The sequence below is a fragment of the Lissotriton helveticus genome, chromosome 2_1 (genome assembly GCF_964261635.1).
Source record: "Lissotriton helveticus chromosome 2_1, aLisHel1.1, whole genome shotgun sequence".
In the NCBI taxonomy this organism is placed as follows: Eukaryota; Metazoa; Chordata; class Amphibia; order Caudata; family Salamandridae; genus Lissotriton; species Lissotriton helveticus.
The window spans coordinates 1,236,976,114-1,236,998,006 of NC_136059.1; the positions used below are offsets into that span (position 1 = coordinate 1,236,976,114).

General features: G+C 41.6%; 2 long non-coding RNA genes across 4 annotated transcripts in view; one reads left to right on the plus strand and one right to left on the minus strand.

Annotated features, from left to right (window-relative positions):
• LOC144819704 (uncharacterized) overlaps positions 1–21,893 on the minus strand; it is a 302,746-nt gene that overhangs the window by 246,293 nt on the left and 34,560 nt on the right. The window lies entirely within an intron of this gene.
• Positions 19,217–21,893, plus strand: part of LOC144819705 (uncharacterized) — a 37,274-nt gene continuing 34,597 nt past the window's right edge. The window contains exon 1 of one of the 3 annotated variants that reach the window (XR_013607522.1): positions 19,217–19,325. This is a non-coding gene — a long non-coding RNA (uncharacterized LOC144819705). Of the gene's footprint in view, positions 19,390–19,619; positions 19,822–21,893 lie in introns of those variants that run through there. The other 2 variants (XR_013607524.1, XR_013607523.1) reach the window with 2 other exon arrangements.

Here is a 21,893-nt window from a genome sequence, read left to right on the forward strand (position 1 = left end):
AAGAGGCACTAATTTGCAGGACCGGTTGGTCCATGCATATGATCACAGTGGCACCAGAGACACAGTTGACAACATGCGTCAACTGGTCCCGCTCATTGGACATTACAAGTGCAACACATGCAGGGCATGTAATACAACTGTAACAACTAAAACATGTAAAATCAATGATATGAAATTCACAAACAAATCTTTCTCAAACTGCAATACCACTAATGTGGTTTATTGTATTAAATGCCCTTGCGACCTATATTATATAGGAAAAACGATCCAACCTATCAAGAAACGGATTCTGCAGCATCAGTCTCGAATCCGATGCAAAAAAGAGAATGCACCACTCGTGGAACATTATCTACGCTTGGGCCATACTGAGAATGATATGACTTGGCGGGTGATTGAGGTGCTGAAACCCACCAAAAGACAGAACAACGTCGATAAAAATCTGACCTTGAGGGAAGGTAGATTGATTTGCATGGCCGATACCATAGATCGAGGTTTAAATACCTCCACTGAGTGGCATACTCTTGCCTGTTTACACTAGAAATTCAAAATGTTGTGCTCTTTTTTGAATACCTGTCTTTAAAGTTATGTTTAGTATGAGTTGTGTAAAATAACATGTAAGTATTTTTTTATATACTGTCTGTGTGCTATACAAGTAGAGATAAAGACATGACATCGCACGATCTATTTTCAACACCCAGTTCTGTAAATGCGTTGTGTATGATGTATATTGCTACCATGAATATATTGTTTCTAATTCCAGATATACATGACAAGCTGTGATGTGTTAATTCTGTTAATCATACGTATCGAATTATGAACTTTAAGGGTAATGTTACTTTGTGAATATATTTGCTCATTGGTGATACTGAGTGCAAAGTTACTTTGTGAATATATCTGTTTATTGTTGATATCTTTGCGCCAAGTCGGACAACATAACATGGTTTTGACAACGTGCAAATATTTAACTGCATGTATTATTATTATCTCTCGGACCTGAAACCAATGGGAAAATTAAACCCCCCCTTATTTTGCAACAAGATCGAATAGAGACTGCCGCTTGTCCTTGCAGACCGCATTGCATATACAATGAAGTTCACCTATATTAGGCCGATAATAGTGTACATAGACTTACGATACATATTGACTATTCCAAGATGGCCGCCACCACTTTTAAGTCCTCTTTCACACTCCAAACATATATAAGGTAGCCGGTTAGCAACATCGTAACTCTGCATGAATTGCTGCTGCCTGAGTTGCCTGAGGCTCCCGTTCTTCTTGAAGGTATGTTGAGACCCATGTAGTATGATCTGCCTAAATCTAAACTGTAACCACTTCGTCCTAGATGATGGTTTCTAAAAACCATTTCCTTATTTCAGGTTGTCCGATTGAATTACGTAGATCGACCTCTGGATTCGTTCCAAAAGTAAAAAGCTAATGAGAGACACTAGAAAATATTTGTGTCGTCTTACGGAGTGACTAAGGTGATAAAAGATTTCTTAGACCCATTTCTTTAGTAATCATAACTTCACGAGTAAATGTATGAGAGAACCAAGTTTATTTTTCTTTTATTGGCTATGTAGAACTCCAGTGCACACTTGTATTAAAACCGTCAACAGAACGTTCAGTGAAGAAAATATGGAACAAACATTGATACGATGGTGCAGCGAGGTGACACTTTTTATAAATTTTTTATGCATTTGTTCTAAATAACAATCACACGATCAGATACTTTAGATTAAAACTACATAACGCAGATGTGTTCTAATAAATGGAGCCCGTTTCTTGTGACATTGAAAGGTTTTGTAACAATGAGTTCTTATTAAATATTACGTGGGAGACAGACTCGTCTGTAACAGTCACACTGTCACCCTCATTTGCATGTTGCACCTATGTAATGAAGCCTTTGCTTAGATGCGCGAGGTTTTGCTAAATAATCAATTGTGGGCAGACTAACTCCTCTGCTTTCCTTGTTCTCAAGTACGATAATAGGCGATTATGCTCGTATACATCTACATTTGTTTACACCTTAGGAAACCAATTTGAACATAACAATTATACCTAACATGGCTCTCTTAATGGTTTCAGATCCAATTGTTTTCGTGGAAGCAAATCTGTATGACACTTTGGAATACGGTTGCTTTTTCCCTCCTCAGGTACTCTTCTTTTTCTCATTAAAGAAAATTTGTTTCACATGTCTATCGAATTAAATTTGTTGAGTACATGATAGCAAGAAATGTTTAGACCACTTGGCACTTTTTTGATTAATTCTTTGTTATGCACAGTTTCTCCGGTTGTTTTTATTATTTAAATAATATGGATTAATATTTGAACAGTAATTATTTTGTTTTTACTGTTATAGGGGTCAACTTTTGTATATCTGTATTGTCCTGAAGATGGTCTCTGATTGAAAAGATAGAGACCGAAACGTCGACCTACGCTTTTTCCTCTATTGATTTGTGTATTTTAAAAGAGGAAAAGTGATACAAAATGTTACAGTGAAGGTGTTATTTATTTGTATATGGTTTTCCTTCTTGTTACATTGTATATATACATTTTCAGTACCCTTTTCAAATTCATAAAGTGAATACTTTTTTTACATACACCGGTTTCTGTGCTATTTTGCTTCAGTCAATCCATATTTATTGTAAATTTGTGAACTGTTATGCTATTTTTTAGCTGGGGTCAGAATAATACAGGCCTAAGATTCATTTCCTATTAAAGTTTGAGAATTCAATTTTACTCAAACAAAATCCCCTGAAGGCAACCCTTACCTTATCATTTATATAGCCCAAGCCCTCAAGGGTATACTGGGTCTCCCACTTTGTGTAAAACGGAATCAGTTTGGACACCAAGCCCTCAGTGTATGTAGTCTAAACGCGCAGATCCTATATCGGTTTATAGGAACCACATCATGTTGTTATCGGTCTTTTACTGTGACGACCTCTTTATAAAGCCAATAGGCTTACATTATATAATAAAATGGTAACCCTGACAGGCAGGCTTGCCTAATATTATTGTTGTGATGACTTCCTGACAAAGTCAAATGGTCAGTTTTATTTAAAGTGATATCCCCTACATTGTGATGTTCTATATTGTATGGGTGGGGGTAATGTGATTTTTGAGGGTCATGACCTACTAGGTGTCACCTGATTTCAGAATGTCATCAAAGGTATTCCTATATGCCTACTGTATATGTGTTTGTAAATTAATAAGTAGTATTTAGTAGTGTGTGTGTGTGTGTATGTGAGATAGATGTACTTTTCCTTTTTTGAAAAAAAACATTGACTTGATAATCTTTTTGTGAGTGTTATTACTGCTTGCCTGTAAAAGGTGCTCACTAGCTCACACCACCTCCCTTGAGCTGCCCTTCATTGCTGTGCTTCAATTCTCTGAAAGAGTCAAGTGCCACAATGGGGTGCTTGCTTCCCAGCTAAGAGAACTCGTGGACAGATTACTTGTGCAGGCCTCACATACTGCACAACTAATAACATCTTCCCTACAGTGTGGCAGAAACCAGAAAAAGGGAAGGCTGAGAGCCTCATATAGAGTTGTGAGAAGACACAAATAAGAATAATTTAGATAAGTCCCACAGTCATTAATGTTTACTGATGGTTTGAGAAGTCAATTTCTCATTCGAGAACTGGAAGTTAATCTAACCACTACCAGAAAAAGCAACATCTAAAGACATAGCTCCCATTTTATAGTCTATTGCAATTATAAAGGCCGCAGTTTCTACTTACTAATTCAGTTGAACAGAGAAAGCAAAGAAACGAGACCAGGAGTCATCAAATGGAGTTATGTCAACGCCCTCTGGTAAAGGTGTGCCACAATGTGCCCTAATACTAGTAAAGCCAAATATGTGAAGGAAAACTATAAATGTCAAACTCTTTCCATTCAACACATCAAATTTCAACCAAAAATAGATGCAGTACGTCATACCTGTACAGCTTCTGTCAGTAAGTTACTGTGTTCTCCACCTTGCATTGTTAGATAGATGTGGCTGAAGAAATGAGCAATGTATTAAATGCGCCCTGAGCAAATACCTTAACTCCAACTGAGTTTTTGCTTGTTGTTTACACCAACATCATGACTTTCGGTGGCACAGAACTGCTAGCTGTTTAATTGTATCACTTGACTAATGTTCTGATATGTTTTCTCAAAATGGCCTTGTCTTTGAAACATTGAAGATTATAACCCTTACAATAGGTCTTATACAATGGTAAAACTCACATCGATCAAATTAGCAGGCTGAACGTTTGGAAAATAAAAGCATATGCCATTTACAAAACTAACATTCTGTGTCGCTTATGTCTTTGTAGCTTGCAATGTGTATTAGTTGTAAGGAAAGGGAGTATTCAAAGGGCATCCACTTCCTTCTTTACAATAAGTAAGGAAAATGCTCAATGAATTGCAAAGGATTAATAGGTTACAGACGGCCCTTTTCAGTCAAACAATTCTCAAAGAAGAATCTATCCGAGAGAGACAGTTTTCACTGTGTGAATGACAGCTATGGGCATCAGAGTAAGCAGACAAAATGGACCTCCCCATTACTTTCCCAAATTCTCCATATATGGTTGGTTTGAGAAAATAAATTATTAGTTAGCGTGGATGATAGCCCCCCACAAGTAATGATGGCACTGTTTTCGTTAGGTCCAGTAAAGGTATCAGCAATATAAGCCTGATATTAACCCCTGGTAGCTATGGCACAGACCAGACAGGTTTAATTTAAGAAAACGTGTGAGGCACTCAGAAGTACCAAAATAGCAAAAAATCAAAACCCCAGCACAATACAATTCCCAGTTCAATTTTTAAGAAAAGAGAATAATTTAATGGACAGAATTACACCATAATGACAAAAATTCAAAAAGGGGAACTAGGAGATATGATTTTTTTTATTTTTATTTAGGTTTAGCTAACAACAAAAAAAGAAGCGTGGGCAACTAGAAGCGTAAGACAGAAAGAAAAAGTGTAAGGCTGACCACGTTGGAGGGCAGATTGGATACAAAGCCAGGCAGGTCCCCGGGTGTTTTTTTTAATGTAAATCCAGGAGTATTCATCATATATTTGTGGCAGTGAGAAATTAGGTTGTTGGTTGAGGAGGGGGTGTGAACCCTTCTTAAACAACTGCCACAAACCTTGTCAGGGTGAACCCCAACATTATCTAAATTGACCTGGGCTTAACCCTGTGGTAGATTTGTTCAAATGCAGTCAAGCTTAATTTAGAGGCAAAGTATAAAGTAGTAATGCGGCAAACAAACAATAATAAAGTGAATAAATGACCAAATAAAAAGCCTACACCAATTTAGAAAAGAAAGAGTAACATTTTGTAAATTATTTGACAACACAATGACAAAACTCCAATCTGTAGAACTAGAGATATGCGATTTCAAAGTTTTAAGGTAAGTACAGTGCCTACAAGCACAAAGCGCCAACTGTAGTTATCCGGTCGTGCTGGACTGGGACAAAGTCACAAGTTCAGTGCCAACTGCAATGTGCAGCTGGATCAAGGGGGGATGTTAGCCTCTCTGAGGATTGTACTTTATTTCTTTGATGCTGGGCATTGCACACTGCTGCGTCGATGAGCGGCTATGAGGGCTGTGTTGTAAGGTCTTGCATTGCGTTAGTTTTGGGAGAACCCACACTTGAGCCAGGAGGAGAACACTCTGATGGAAGCCAAAGGTCCAGAACATGGGGGGCACCTCTTGGGGATCCAGATTCACTCCAGTAGAGGCCAGCAGCAATGCACAGGCCGCTCCAGTTGGGTCTGGGCAGCTGGGCAGGTGCAGGAAAGGCCTCTGCCCCACTCATCAAGTCAAGATGGCCCACCCTGCTAACAACTAGGCCCTCTATTGTCATACTATCTGGGACAAATACACAAAGGCCAACTGCCAACTGCATCTAGTCGTGTGACCCAGGAAACAGGCTGCAGGCACCAAATGGTTAGGACAAGAAAATGCCAATTTTCTAAAATTATCAATTTCAGAATTGTTACTTAAAATCCAACATTACCATTAAAGAGGGTTTTAAATAACAGTTCAGACACCAAACATGACAATTCTACCTTCTCCCAAACAAAGGTTTTCACTTATTAAATATCATAAGATAACACAATGTTTCCTACGGGAGACGTAGGCTTTGCAATAGTGAAAAACTCATTTGAAAGTTTTTCATGACCAGAACATGTAAAACTTAAAGTACATGTTCAACTTTTAAAATACAATGCATTGTGTCCTATAGGCAATTTATGGCCTACCTAAGGGGTGATTTATTTGTATTATAAAGCAAAGTGTAGGTCTAGGAAAAGGTTTACTTGCCAGGTTGAAATGGCAGTTTAGAACTGCGCATACAGGCTGCAATGGCAGACCTGAGATATGTTTTTAAAGAGCTACATAAGTCATCTCACAATAAGAGCTGCAGGCCCACTTGTAGCATTTACTTTAAAAGCCCTGGGAACATGGAGTACCAATTTACTAGGCACCTACAAGTAAATTATATATGCCAATTTGCTGTAAACTCATTTTACTGTGTTTAGTGGGGAGAAAGCACAAGCAAGTTAGTACTGGTTAGCAGTAGTAAAGGACACTGAGTCCTAATATCTAACACAATGGGTTCAGAAATCAGGAGTAATGAAGGCAAATGATTTAGGGGACTACCACCCAAGGGTGGTAGGTCTCAGGTGTCTTAGGTGTCAGGTTTAACAGTGGCACTATTTATTCAAATATTTCCAGTAAGATTTCTCCTAACCCTCTGAAAAACAGTGGTACTGTACTACTGTGGAAATGTTGAGGGCTATTTGTTTTGTTGTTCTTTTGTTGGAATAATATACTTCAGAGCCACTTACTTCATTTACTCCCAAATTACTTTGTTTCAGGGTCAAGGTAGCAAGATTGAGATGTGAGTGAGCAAGTGGGCCAAAAGACAAAACATGCCTAAAGAGGATTAGGGAAGGCACCAATTTCAAGTTCTATTCATAGAATTAAATTTGCTGGCAATACAAATTGAGGCTTCAAGAACAGATAGGTTTTTCTAAGAGCAACCACATTTTTCAGAGCACCACTGATAAAGTAATAGAAGCAAAATCAAGATCTCCTCTGAACCTGTTTGGTTGGACCAAACAGGGTTAGACTGAACCTGTTTGGACCTTTGAATCACCCTCAGCTATTACACAATCTAGGTAGATATGTGAATAGCTACTTAGGACATAACTATACTGATTGCTGTGCTGTGAATCAGTGTAGCAGATGTGGCGGACTACTTGTTTTTGTCTAGGCATAATGCAATTTTAGGTGAAGTTCCTCTTGCCATTAGCTAAAAAACAGGCAGGAATTCCTACAGTAGGAAACCATCATCAAAGGTGGGTCATGCAGGTTAAACCCCTCGACAGGCAAAGTTGTGAACCTTCAGCAGCCTTAATGCATGACAAAGTTTCCTAACTTCACCCAACTCCGTCCCTCGTCCTCGACCCAGTCATAACAACGTGAGGTAGTATCCAATCAAAGACAGGAAACAACACAGGAAATGCTTACTGACCCCACCCACCCTTCTGCTAAAGGCAATAAAAATCTAGCCTTACCATAGCACTTTCTGAAATACCAATCAAAACAAAGGCCTGATCAGCGGAAGGAGGGTGGGTTAGAAATACTGGGACGAGGATGAGTAGGACTAAGAGTAATGAAAATTACCAGTAAGTAATCAAGGCAATACCTCTACATCCCTCGTCCTCGACCCAGTCATAGCAACATGAGGCATACCAAAGCCTATGCCCGACACAATTTTGGCTGTTGTAGTACTGGCATCTGAAATGAAGTAAAACACATGATATAAAGCACACCCAAGTGAACTTAATGCCATATCCAAAACCAATTCAACAGGAATAGGAAGCTACACGGCCTGTAACACATTAATTGATTTGTGCACAATTCAAACAATAATATCTAATAAATGTGTGTTCAAAGGTCCAGGTCCCAGCCCGACAGTTCTCATCCAAGGAAGCTCATTTAAATGCTGCCCACGAAGTTGATACTTCTCTAGTGGACATCACCTGAATACGGTGCCAATGTGTCCTAAATCCAACACCTCAGGGTCAACTTAGACGCTGCTTTCCCATGCCCTGCAAGACCAAAAGTTACAAAGAGACTGTCCGAAATGCAGCAGATCTGTCAACATAAACAGATAGTGCACCGTTTATATCTGCAGTGTGCAACACCTGTTTCTCTGGAGAAGGAGAAGTTCAGAGAGAAGGTAATACCAGTTCCTGAGACGTATGAAACTTAGACTGAACTTTTAGGAGAAACCAAAAATCTATTCTTAACATCACAGAATCCTCCATGAACCGCAAATATGGAGGGGAACATCTTAAAGCAGAAAGCTCTCCTAATCGCCTGGCTGGCGTGATACCAGGAATGCCACTTTAAAGAAAAGGAACATCAAATTCACAGTTGACAAAGCCTCAAAAGTTGAGGACTGAAGAGCGTGAAAAAACAGAGAAAGACCCCATGTTGGAACAGAAGATTTGACAGCAGATGAAGTAAGGTATAACTAGGAAACGACCTGGTAACCAAATGCCCAGCATTAGACGAAAAGGAAATTGAATCCCTGAACACCCTGAAAGCTGCTGACTGACCTTTCAATGTAGACAGTGCATAACCTTTATGAAACCTATCCAAAAGAATTGGAGAATAGAAGAAACATGATATGATATGCACAAGATGTATGAGAGCGCACAAATGCCTTTAGGCATCAAGGTGCTAAAGTCCTTCTATGCCGATCGTCGATCTGTGGATTCCAAAAGATGCAAGAGGAACTAGATCTTCCTTCAAAGTGAAAAGTCAGGACTTTACGGACTTCCTAAAGTGAGAATGCAGCTTCAGAGACATGCTTCTCTTTAGAACTATTCCCTATACAGTATTTCCATCTTTTAGAATGTATATGGATCTGCTCTAGTATGCAAGGTCTGCTTACAGGCACCTTGCTAGTAAGACAGGTGTACAATCACCACTTACACTGTGCATGACTTTGGGCCTATCTGCATGCCTTGTCAACAGCCTGTGAGAAAAATGTACAATATTTCTTTAGGGAGCTCCCTGTTAGAGATGCTTTGAATATTCTGAGTTTCTTATGAGGACCATTTTTTAAATGTCATGAACATTTTTTAAATTCTTCTTATGGCACCAAAAATGATTGACTTCAACTTGCACCAGGGATGTTCAGTTGGTAAAGGAAGGGTAACTGCTCTGAATACATTTACATTAATGGCTTCTTCCAATCCTCTTTTACCTCACTGGCCTCACATGGGCAAGGGAAAACATAGTTCAGTCAGGGTATTATCTGATTGAAAGGATACTTTTTAGTCAAAAAGGATTACTGAATGCTTCACCGCCTTCCCTGTGAACCTAATCATTTTGCTCATTCAATCATAGCCTGAAAAATGTCACAATTGGCAAGGTCTCACTCCAAAGCATGAAAGACCAGTAATTATTTCCTGCTGGAATGTGGTTTATTAGTAGGGGCAAGTTGGTACCTGCCACTAGTAATAATTAACCCTGGGCGGTGAACTCCGCACCGCTCACGGAGTTTGCGGAGTTTCCCGCATTCCGTGTTACGTGGATCTCGTGGAGTTCTGAAAAACTCCGCTTCACGCAGCGGAGGGGAGTTTTTTTCCTCGCTCGCATTCACTGACGTCCAATTGGCAAGTGCGAGTGAGGAAAATCCGCCTCCCTGCAGGATTTGTCCTCATTCGCGATCACAACATCAAGTTGGCGAAAGCGAGCGTGAAAAATAAACTTCCCGCCGAGATTTCTCAAGGCGCGGGTCAGGTTTCTCATTTCGAGTGGTCGCGTATGCTCGCGACAACTCGCTTGAGAAACTTCCAGTTCACATTGAGAAGGCTGCGGCTCGAGTAAAAATCTACTCGAGCGGCAGAAAAGGTAAGCTTGTGCTGTCCATGGTGCTGTTCGCAATGATTCCAAAGTACGGACAAGTATCGGCACTGTGCAATCAACGCGAACAGCATTTTTCTACTGTACTCGGCGTAGTGTGACAGAGCTTTTTTCCGCTAGCTCCGCGTAGTGCAACTCCGCAAACTCCACCTAGGGTTAGTAATAATACCACAATCACAATGTAAGGCCCAGTCAATGTCTAAATAAATTATTCCCTTGCTCAACCCTTGGTAGCTGACTACGAGCAGGTGTGTAAAACATTTAAAAACACCAATACATTAAATAAGTAAGACACAACACACAATAAAAAACAACACAAATTTATAAACATAGGAACTATTTTTGAGATTAAAATGACAAAAATCTGATGTAGGGAATCAGTGATGTGAATTTTTAAAGAATAAACACTTTTTGTGCCTAAAAACAGAAAGCGCCAACTTTCAGGCTGACCGCGATGGAGTACGGGTCAGATACAATGAGCAGGAGGCCCCAGTCAAGTTTTTACCTTCTGACTTAGTCACTTCTTTAGAGTGTTTTTCTCTTGAGGTCATGCAAGGCTCTTCTTCAGGCCGGGTTTCGAGTTGACGTAGGCAGCTTGGCTCAGGCCTCACTGAAATTCTGATAGTCATGAGCTTTCAGCGGGACAAACCTGAAATCCAGGCCAGGTCGCAGTTCGACAGTGTCAGTTTGATTCTCGATGACTGGTTGGTCAACTTACTGAGTTTTTTTTACCAAACATTCTCCAAAGTTCTTCAATCATCTGCAACTCTAAAGTGTCCACAACACCAATCCAAGGTTCCAGAGCTCTGAGCTGCTCCTTGGGATGTTGGGACTATGTTTCACACAGTGCACCTGGACAAATCATTTAAAGTACAGCTGAAGGTGGTCAGCTGGTTTCTTCTTGCTGGAGATAATGCAGGTGGAACTTTTTTAACCTGTTGCTTTCAGGGAGTCCGCTCTTTCCACTCTCAAAGCAAGGCTTTGTTTAAAAAATGTCGCCTGTTGAGATAAGGGGAGAGAGAAAGGGTAGTGACCCATATGAATCACATATAGTACAAGTAACAGCATGTCGACAACATTCGGTGAAAAAATACACCTTATTATGGACTAATTAGTGAATTTGTTGTGCCGTGAGGTGACAAAAGTATGCTTACGGCGGGGGTTGACCGGCGCTTCCATCGCTGCTAGGTTTGGTGATCCCCACTGACCACTAGGAGCCCAACTGTTATCCTTTTTGACCTTTCAGGAGATATAACCAACACCGAACTCCGAGACCTTGGACACTTAGTACTCCATTCTGAGTTACATTAAGGTTAGCATGAAGGCCACACCTACCACCATGGCATAAAAAAAAACGCCAAATCACCACGCTAGCTTTTATGCGTCACTTAGCCAATATCGTCGAACTGTCACCATCACAATTTTTTGTCGGTAAAACTGCTTGCTGTAGTCATTTTTGCCATTTCGCCGAATTCCATCTGTACCATCATATCACCTCTCAGTCACATTAAGGACTACTGTAATTACATCTGCACTATGCCTATGTCATACCGTCCGGAATTGACCACCCGTATCACTCGGAAGCAAAACTTTTCTAAAACCACCACAGCCTGGTCCGTGTTCACATGTTTTGCACAACCTCTCAGAAGTCACTATACCGTAGAGTTCGAATTGCGTCACACGATGGACACAGGTACCATCTCCTTGTCTTGACCGCCCAGACTTCCCTCATCTCTCTTTGTGTCACCAAACCTAGTAGAGATGGAAGCGCCGGTCAACCGCCGCTGTAAGCATACTTTTGTCACCTCACGGCACAACAATTTCACTAATTAGTCCATAATAAGGTGTATTTTTTCACCGAATGTTGTCGACGTGCTGTTACTTGTACTATATGTGATTCATACGGGTCACTACCCTTTCTCTCTCCCCTTATCTTAACAGGCGACATTTTTTAAACAACCAGGCAATCATTAATTAGTCCTGATGATGATCCCGCTAATATAGGAGCATGGGATCGAAACGTCGACTTTCACAAACAGTGCTGCAAATTTACCATTGTGTTTATGTATTGTAGTTACTGTCTCTTTGAGCTTGCTGTACTATGTATTGAGATGCAAGCCACGCTTTGCTCCAAAGTTAGTGCCTGAAAAACCACTTTGTTTTCCACCTTTTTCTCCATTTTCTTTCCCTCACACTGGGTACAGGACTGTGCCCTCTTGTAATTTGTTGTGTTTCTATGCTTCGTATTCTATACATTGACCAAATAAATATTCCATGTCCGGCTGGACATAGGAAGTCAACTTATAGTACTCATCGCAGTCTATAAATAACTTGCTCGAATATTCTCTCTAAGCTTAGGACCATTGTTCTTTGTAATAATTAGCTACCCGCAGTCCAAAGCGATCCTACCGGGTCCCCTTGTTTACTTAACTGAGTCATTCAGAGTGCAGTCCTCTTGGCGCAGCCCAGGGTTCCAGCAGGGCAGTCCTTCTGCTTCTTGTATTTTCAGGCAGGGATCTGAGTTGCTGTGCAGCTGTCCCATATTTATCCAGTGCTCCTGGGTGACAAGTAGGGGGGTACCCCTGACCAATGGGGTACGGGGTGACACACAGAAGTATGACAACTTCCTCCAAAGTGTAGCATATTCTTGTCCCAGGAAGCACTATTCCTTTAAAATCCAATATAGAGACACTCTCTCCTGGAGGTTAGAATCTGGCTAAGCCACCCTACTGGTGTGGCTTGGTTTCCCTTACACTCCCCTTCCATCCCCTCTGCTAATTCATTTACTCTGGCTCCTGTCTGGCTGGGGTGCAGAAAGTGGGAGTGAGCCTGTGCCATGTCCTGTCATTCCTTCTTTGAAGACCAGTTTGACTACTCAGCCCCATTCTTGCATTTTGCTCTGCAGCTTGCAGATCTCCTCCCACCAGATGTCCTTTGTCTCTAAACTGGCCACTTTACACCTCATCAGAGAAGTTTGGCTCAGCCTGCCAAAGGCTGGCCAATCAGGAGAGGCTGCTGGAAGGCTGGATTTTAGCACAGCAGAAAAGCAAGTTCTGTAACTTCTTTTCTGTGATAGTTATAATAAATCTAACCTTGGAAAGTTTTTGGACTTATTCTATCATTTTTATACTTTTAAGTATGTTTTCAGCTCACTTCAATCAATAGTTACACTTTATTAAAGTATTCCCCTGTTAACCTGTGGAGCCCATGTGCTACAATGGGGAAAAACTAAATTGGCAGTTTTTTACTGACCATGACATTTGAAGCATTTGTTATAATGCCCCTGCTTATAGTTACAAGACACACTACCTCTGTGGCACCTAGGGGAGACCTTAGGGGTGATTTATATGTAAAATTAAGGTAATTTAAGACTTTGGAAGTACCTTTCATTCCAAAGTTGAATTTGCATATAATTTACTTCCTCAGGCAAACAACAGTTCACACTTAAGTGCATCAAATCTACGGAGCCTCAAAACCTACATGCCCTACCATATACTAAGGATTTATAGGGAGGCTGTCAGTACCAATTGTAATTATACCTAATTACGATGAGTCAGAAAGCCAGCATCTAGTAGCCAAAATGGGGGCAAAAAATGTGGCAGACATTGCAAAAAGCCGTGGTTTCTCACATTTCTTAATTGAAAAGTAATTCTCGAATATGAACTAGTCAGGCAGCTTGCGGCTACCCAATTCCAAATTGAAGAGAGGCTTTGAATGCGCAGTATGATAAAAAATAAGGTAGGTTCAAGGGCTTTTTCAATCTAAATTAAACAAAAACATGCTTTATATTGACATCAATTTGGAGTTGTTCTCAATTTGTATACCAGACCCCTTTCGTTCATAGGATGTTTAGTTAGATCTACTTTGTGAAACATTCTTGCCAAGCATGTACCTTGCGGACCCAGGAGCGGTTTAGATTAACCTAATAAGGAAAATCTTATGCATTTGGGAATTAGTGGTTAGACACAGAGGTGCGCTATTCCAAGGGCTGAATGTGACGTTGTGGAGCCGTCATTCTCCCTGGAACCAAGAAAACCACTTGGCTGAAGCTCTGACCAACGCTATTAAAATCAGAAATGTCATGCAGACTACTCCTAAATTAAGGATTAGACTCACCACTGCCAGAAACTTCCACTACCCCCCTGAATGGGGCCAACTTCATCCGTAACTCATTCGTGAACCATGGCCAAAGTTTCTGCACATTGTTCTCTTAATCAGAGTACACATGGAATCAAGACATGGCGCCATTAAGAGAGGATTAACTCACCACCACTGTCACAGGCGTGTCACAAGGTGCCCTAATCTTGTTAAAACCATGCCCTTGAGAGAAACCTATAAATGTGCAATAGTTTCACCACCAGTTATCATTTCATCCAGAAAAGGAGCAGAAAGCGATCATTGTACTAGCTCAATTCAGGTAAGTTACTGCCTGTTACCACACGGACTGCTTGTCAGGAACAGGTGGAGAGGTTAATAAGTGCCCCGCCTATGAGTGATTGATTGCACCCAGGTGTTATGTGGTCTTTTCTCCAGCACTCACTGTCGCTGGGAGGACTAAGAATTGTGTGATCTGTTACTAAAGCATTTTACGGTTACACGTGGGTAGGGCTAATGTATCTGTTGAATGCGCCGACCAGAGGCTGGAAACCCTAAAATCTTTCTCAGGACAGATTGAGCCAGAAATGCAGATATTAGGAATAGAAAGGTGCCCAAAGATTTTCTTTTCAAACAAACCAACGGACAATATCTTAACGTTTCTTTTCTACATTGAGAAAGTCGACTGAAACATTCTGGTAACTTTTAATACTGCAACACTGAAAAAAATAAATTTTGGAGAGTGCTGCTCCAGAGTTTAAGCAGGAAGAAAAAACGCCAGTGGTTTGCCATAAGCTTCTTACATTAAAATGTCACTTGTTTTCAGGCACTTGCACATTTCATTCCTATCCTTAAATCCAATTCAGGTTTCCAGGCTTCAGTCTTTACACTGTGCTGTAGAGTGTCTCTGCGAGCTTCTCTTTCTTTGTCTACAGTGCATATATTAACTCAGAAAATATCTAATTTAATGCTAGTGAGGATGACAGCATAATCAACAAGCATTTACAATGCAACGGTCTCGCCTTTGCAAAAGTTAGAGCTATTGGCATTGTAAACAACAACATTTTTATTTGTGTTCGTTTTGAAAACAAATAAATAAATGGCATTGTCATTTACAATGCCAATAGCTTAATCTCTTGCAAATGCGAGACCTATTGCATTTGCACACACACACAACCCCACACACACACACAACCCCACACACACAGAGCCACACACACACAGCCACACACACACAGAGAAAACACACACAGAGAAAAAACACACTACGTCAGAGTCAACAGCGCTACTCAGCAGATATGAAGCTCCAATTATATCTACTACAAAGTTCCACACTAAATCACACGTAGGGCAGTTAAAGTTCAACACAGTTTACAGGGGATATTAATCACAACTTCAAAAATAACACAGACGTTGAATTGGGCACACTAGTCGAAAACGCGAAGCAGCCAGAATCTTTAACATATAAGGGAGCGACTGCTAACCAACTTTTCAATATCTGCGCTAACTTCACTTATCTGCAACTATTCAGGTTTGTAACCAAAAGCACAAACAATCAACAGGAGAGTAAGGGTATGACTATTCACTCTCTTACCCCTACTAAATTATTTTTAAACAACAGGAGAGTGAAAAGACAAAGAGCAACCTCAAACAAATATGTAAGGGTTAAGTAGAAGGGAAAGAAAGGTGGAAACACAACACAAATAGCGAGATGTTTAAGAACCCTCACTCACCAACCTAGTGGTGACATGCTTCAACCCAGTGATGAAGCATGTCACCACTAGGTTGGTGAGTGAGGGTTCTTAAACATCTCTCTATTTGTGTTGTGTTTCTACCTTTCTTTCCCTTCTACTTAACCCTTACATATTTGTTTGAGGTTGCTCTTTGTCTTTTCACTCTCCAATTGTAACCAAAAGCCACAAAGAGCTCGAAAGACTACTCGTTTCCGTTTTCATTTCCAGTTCACTACTTTTAAAAGTACCAAAGGCCAGCAGTCACTTCATCAAAAAAATCACCATCCAACCACAATTAGATAAAAATAATTTCTCAGGTTTCGCTATAAACACGTGGAAAGCAAATAAACTCTCTAGCATAAGCAGTGTTGCTTTCCAGGTCATGGAAACTGTGTGGGGGCGGGGGAGGGGAGGGGGGGTGGAGGAATCAGCTGACACATGACAACTTGGACTCGATACTGACAAGACCTTCAACAAGAATTTGCAAATGGCAACAAGCTAAATGCGTAATTTTACCTTCAATGACGTTCTAATTGCAAGATAGTAAAAAGAGCTGAGTGATAAGTAGAAAGTTAGGAATGGTAGCTGGCCTAGTAAGTGTCTGTTCGGAGACAGAACTTGGGAACATTAGGTAGGAACACCGATCACTCGAGTCACCAAGGGAATACCCACGAGTGTGATAGCTCAGTGAATTCATATACATGGTACTGGCACGTACTTCAACAAGCAGGCGAGTGGAACAAATCTGGGACGCAGATTTCCATTACTGTGCGTTGATACAATCAACCTGTCCCACCGTAAAGAAAACTCACACTGAACAAATGGACAGCATGATTTAGCTGGCAGTAACTGGCAAGACTACACCTGCAACTTATTAAATCGAAGATAAACATTTGCCCTGTTAATAGGACATGTGTAAGCACCTTACAACATGCACTTACCTGTCGCGATCCTACCAGTTAGATGAAAAACACAAAATTTCCAGCTTCAACAGGTGCACAGGGCCTGCTGATGCTTCTTTTCTTGTAATTAAGGGGGAGGGGAGTGTCGGTGTCAGCTCAGTTCCTAGGGGCAAACCTACCTACAAGCTCTATAATCACTACTTGTAGGACATTTACAAAATGTTCACCCCCCTCCCCGATTGCCTACCGTCCTCATGCGCCCTTTATGCCCCAACTATTTTGCCCCCACCCTCACCGAATACTCGCTATTCAGGATTCATGCTGGACATGTCACGCTGTCCCCCCCTCCGCTTCTGCACAGTTCTCCGCCGTCTGAAACTGGGGCGGGCCGCTTGACACTCGCTTCCTCTACCCCCCCAAAAGAAAACAAGTTTAAGCTATTGGCATTGTAAATGACAATGCCTTTTATTTATGTTTTAAAAACAAACAAAAAAAGGCCTTTTCATTTACAATGCCAATAGCTTAAACTTGCGTAAATGCGAGACCTACTGCACTGCAAATGCTTGTTTCAATAAGCCTTTCATGCAAATAGGAGCCAACATTCAATCTGCGCAGACAGTTCTACTTGTGGTGCCCATAATAACCACAAGGATAGAAGGATAGGCCTGCCTGTATTAGAACGTCTGGAACCCTCATGCCGGCTCGTGTTGTGCGTAAAGAAACCTTCCAGAGCGTGCCTTGAGGTGGGCGGCAAGACAATAAAGGGTTAATACACAGCACTGCTTTTGCTTCCCCGCTGAGGAGAATAAACAGGCCTTCGGTCGTACTGTGCAATCCCCCACCTGAAGCTACAATATGCAGGCTAATGTCTGAACAGATGTGGGGCTGCCAGCTGAGGGGGTACAGCGTGAAGGGGTTCTGCTCTCAGTCAGCAGACCGCAGTCCCATCTTCCAGATAAACTTCAGCCATGAGCAGAATCAAACCAGGGACTCGCAGACTCCTGCTATAGAGCTGCGCCAATGAGCTGAAGGCGCTGCTCCCCAGCAGCCTGCAGCACATGTGCTCACTTTTTGCTGCTTCTTTCTCGCCTCCCGGTCGACCTGTCTTAAGTTGAGGGAATGAATGCCACCTGACCCCAACCATTCAGGCTGCTTATAAATATTACCGTTACTCACAAGCGTTCCACGTTTCAGAGTTTTTGAGAGAAACACTAGGGCAGGGACTGACAGATATTTACATGAAGCGAAGTTGTGAAATTTCACCAACACGTACCAAAAGGGCTTCACTCTGCACCCTTAAAAAAGAAATGTGAACCGCCCAAGTAAATAACTAAACTTCACGGACTGGCCCATGTGCACAAAAATCCATTATTCACACATATTTTCTATTTTTTCGAAATGGGTTACTACATACCTGACGGAGAATACCTGTGGGTGCATTTCTAGATAGCAGTCAGTCCTTTCATTGCATTGTATGATCGACTGAATAGTTTCTCATATTTTAAGACTTATTGTGAGTGAGTGCCAGCCCACGCCTTATAATGAGGACTCCTTTCCAGTGTAATGCGTTTTTTATGACATCGAAGTACATAATGGCATCAAAAGACATATCTGCGTGCATTTTACCACGCGTATTTACTGCGACTTTATTTTAATAATAGTTATCACAATTCGTCATGTAAACACGGGCGTGTTAATGAGAACACAAAGGAGTTATTCTAGCGTACACATACGAATGAAAGAGAGCTATGCCAGCGTGCCAAAACTATTCCCCAGTCAACCGTCACATTAAATAGGATCTGCAAACAGCAAAATTCACTCCTGCACTGCGTCATGGCAACGGATCCAGGATCGCCTATTGGATGTTGAGTGGTGCTGCGATTTAGACGAAGGTTTCTCCTAGAACAAAATATATAAAATATGCGATGTGCACGTGCAAACTGAAATGATTTTGTGTATGGGTCTGGGTGAGCGGCACTGCGCCTGTTTTTCATTTAAAGGATGCATGTCCAACTCCCTGGTCTGTTTTATGAAGTTCTTTCCTCTATTTTATAACCTATTGGAGAGAAACCTTTTGTACTGTTTGGAGATCTTACAAACCCTGACACAGGAGGAGAGGGAGCAGAGCGCGAGCCGAGACATCTTCACCGCGTGAGGCAGGGAGAGAAGTGAGGAGGCTCGGCGCAAGCAGGGGCCGTGACGTCAGGGGAGGAGGGGTGCGGGAGAGGGACCGAGGGGATGGCAATAGAGGGAAGGCACATTGATAAACTAAAATGAATTATCTGAGCGTGAATCGGGCCGCTGTCACTGCTGCTGCAGCGCCCAGCAGCAAAAAGATGCGCAATCTTGGGTGTACTATGGTACACTGAAGCATTCCATGCTCTCCCCGGACCAATCACGGCTCCCTAGTGCACCCAGGCTCAGCTGAGAATGATGCACTCGTCCCAGAACCCGGCGAGCAGCAGAAATGCACGAGAGGTCTGGATCCGGGCGCTGGAGAGAAGCACTTCCGGGTCGCCATGGGCAGCGCGGCGGCCCCTTCAGGCCACTGCAGGCGGTGCGTCACAGCGCTTCACAATAGGAACAAAGATAATCCATGAGACGAGTGAGCAGTTACAAAAGCAGACGTTAAGTTACATGAGGCAAAAGTGACAATTGTGAGCAAACAAAATACAAGAGGTAGCAAAGGGTACATTACAGAAGAAATGGACTGGGACCTCGGTGAGAGGGGGGTGTAACGCCCATCACTATAAAAGGGTCGGGGCTTAAAAAAAGAGACAAAAACGCCCTCCGTTTCGCGTCAAGGCGGTGCATGAACTGAGTGACGCCCCTCTCCTGCAATGGCTGGCCAGCATTTACGAGGCCAGCCAATGGAGAAGAGGGGCGTGTTCAAGCCCCTATACTAGACAACATAAAATCTCGGACTCCGCCCACTTCGTGGGACGCTAGTCCGAGACCTAAAAATACAAAGAGGCACTTATTCCCAGGCTCAGGAGGTCCTATTATACTTCCATTTTCTGCACTGTGCCGGACACAAAAGCATCTATTTGTTTCTTTTTCGCCTCTTCAGTGCATCCTTTAGTTTGAAAAGTCTTCTAGAAAGAGCTCCATCTTAGATCATGTTTTGACAGCAGACCTTAGAAAGACAAAGAAGTAAGTACTACATTGTGGGTCATATTTACGAGAAAATGTCAGAGCATGGAGCTGCGCCAAATTTGCCAGCGCCGCTCTCCAACATTTTCAAATTGCATGGATGCGCCGTATTAACAAGAATACTGTGTTTTCCTTAGTGCTGGCGCTAAATTTAGCTGCTAGCGCCAATGCAGGCACCCTTGCACCATAGTGCAAGGGTGCCTGAGTTGCAGGTAATGATTGTTTATGTGCAGGAAGGTGTCCCTTCCTGCACATAAACAATTACTAATGGTGATTTGCTACTTCTACGTGTACTGCAGAATGCAGCACAAATAGAATTAGCAAATCGTCATTATTTAACGTTTGTTTTTGCCCAGGGAGGGACACCTTCCTGCACAAAACAATCATTAAAGGTGTTTTGCTCTTTCCATGTGTGGAACAGAATGCAGCACACATAGAAAAAAAAAAAAAACAAGGAGAAATAAAAGTATTTCTCCTTGTTGCGCCACTCTAATGCCTGCTTTTGCATGGCATTTGTTTTTGGCACTGCCTCAGATTTACAGCTCCTTGGAAAACTGGGGCAGCGGTAAAAGCAATGGGTGTTGCAGTGGAATGCTCTCAGCAAAATCCATTGCACGACCCTTTCACGCTAAGTGTTGCATGTAAAGGGGCCTTATTTACAATGCGGTGTTAAGCCACAAAAAGTGGCTGAACGCTGCTTTGTAAATATGGGGAAGGTCATATTGTCACCAGAACATCACTAAAAGTGACATTCTGGTGGCGATACCCCTTTGTAAATATGCCCCTGTGTTTCCGAGCCCTCATTTTTGCAGCCCATGAACTAAATCTGATTTTTTGAGTTAATGTATGTGATGAAGATGCAAAAAAGAAATTCACAAACCTCTTCAACGGCGCACTGCAAAAACAGGATCAATGTATGGATCCTGCTGTCTGCAAGAAATGCACTAATTTAGAATTGTTTGTAGTTACTGTATGCATTTTAAAGTGAAAATACAAGTAGAAAGACCGTTTCTTTGTCATGGAGAGGACAGGGTCATGACATGGCCCATTTTATGCAGTATCTTCGAAATTGTACCTGGTGGGAAACATGTGAATTCCAAAATATTTTTGGATAAGTCCATTCCCCCCACACACTCACTAACCCTTTTGCTGCCAGGCCTTTACCCCTAGAATGCGAAGCCGTTTTTTAGTTTGTGCTTAGGCCTCCATAAGTTTTTTTTCAACATAAGCAATCCACGCCAAATTGGAATCCTTCTATCCCAACATCCTGGGGATTCCAAAGGTATCAAGGGTTTGTGGATTCCCCTGGAGGGGCCTATGAAAATAGTCAAAATAAAGTAACATTTTGTTTTTTCGCAGAAAAATAGGAAAAACAGTGCTCACAAAAAAGCTTCAGTTTCTTCCCCTAAATATAGCATAAACTAAAGGTTTGCTGTGATAAAATCACCATTTCCCCTGCTATCAGGAACATGCAGAGATGATTCTAAAAAACTATTTGTTGTACACAGATTTGGCATTTTTCTAGTTTATGATGGAAACCATGGTGAACCCCATAAGTGATCTGGGAAAGCTGTACATTTCTGAAAAGTAGACTCAATTCTAAATTCACAAGGGGCCATTTGTGTAGATACTTTAAGATTTTCCTGAACAAACTAACTGTTGGAATAAAAAATTTATAAAAATGAGTACGAATAAAAACGGCCATTTGTGACAGCATTTTAATTTGTAACTTGTCACAATGGCCAATTTACAAAAGCAATATGCCATTATGTCGCTAGACCCTTCTGGCTGTGGGGATTTATATATATAGAGTTTGTAGGTTCTTCAAGAACCTGAGGTACCCTGAACCAACAACTGAACTGCACCTTGCAATGATTTTTCATTGTGTACCGGGTACTGAGCAATTCATAAGGTAAAATATAGAGTGACAAGCATTAGAAATGCAATAGGTCTCGGATTTTTTTGAGTTAGAGGTAATGGCATTGTAAATGGCAATGTTTTATCCATGTGTTCACCCTGCACACTCATACACTGCAGTCACTGTCACTCCGCAGTCAATATCACTCTGCAGT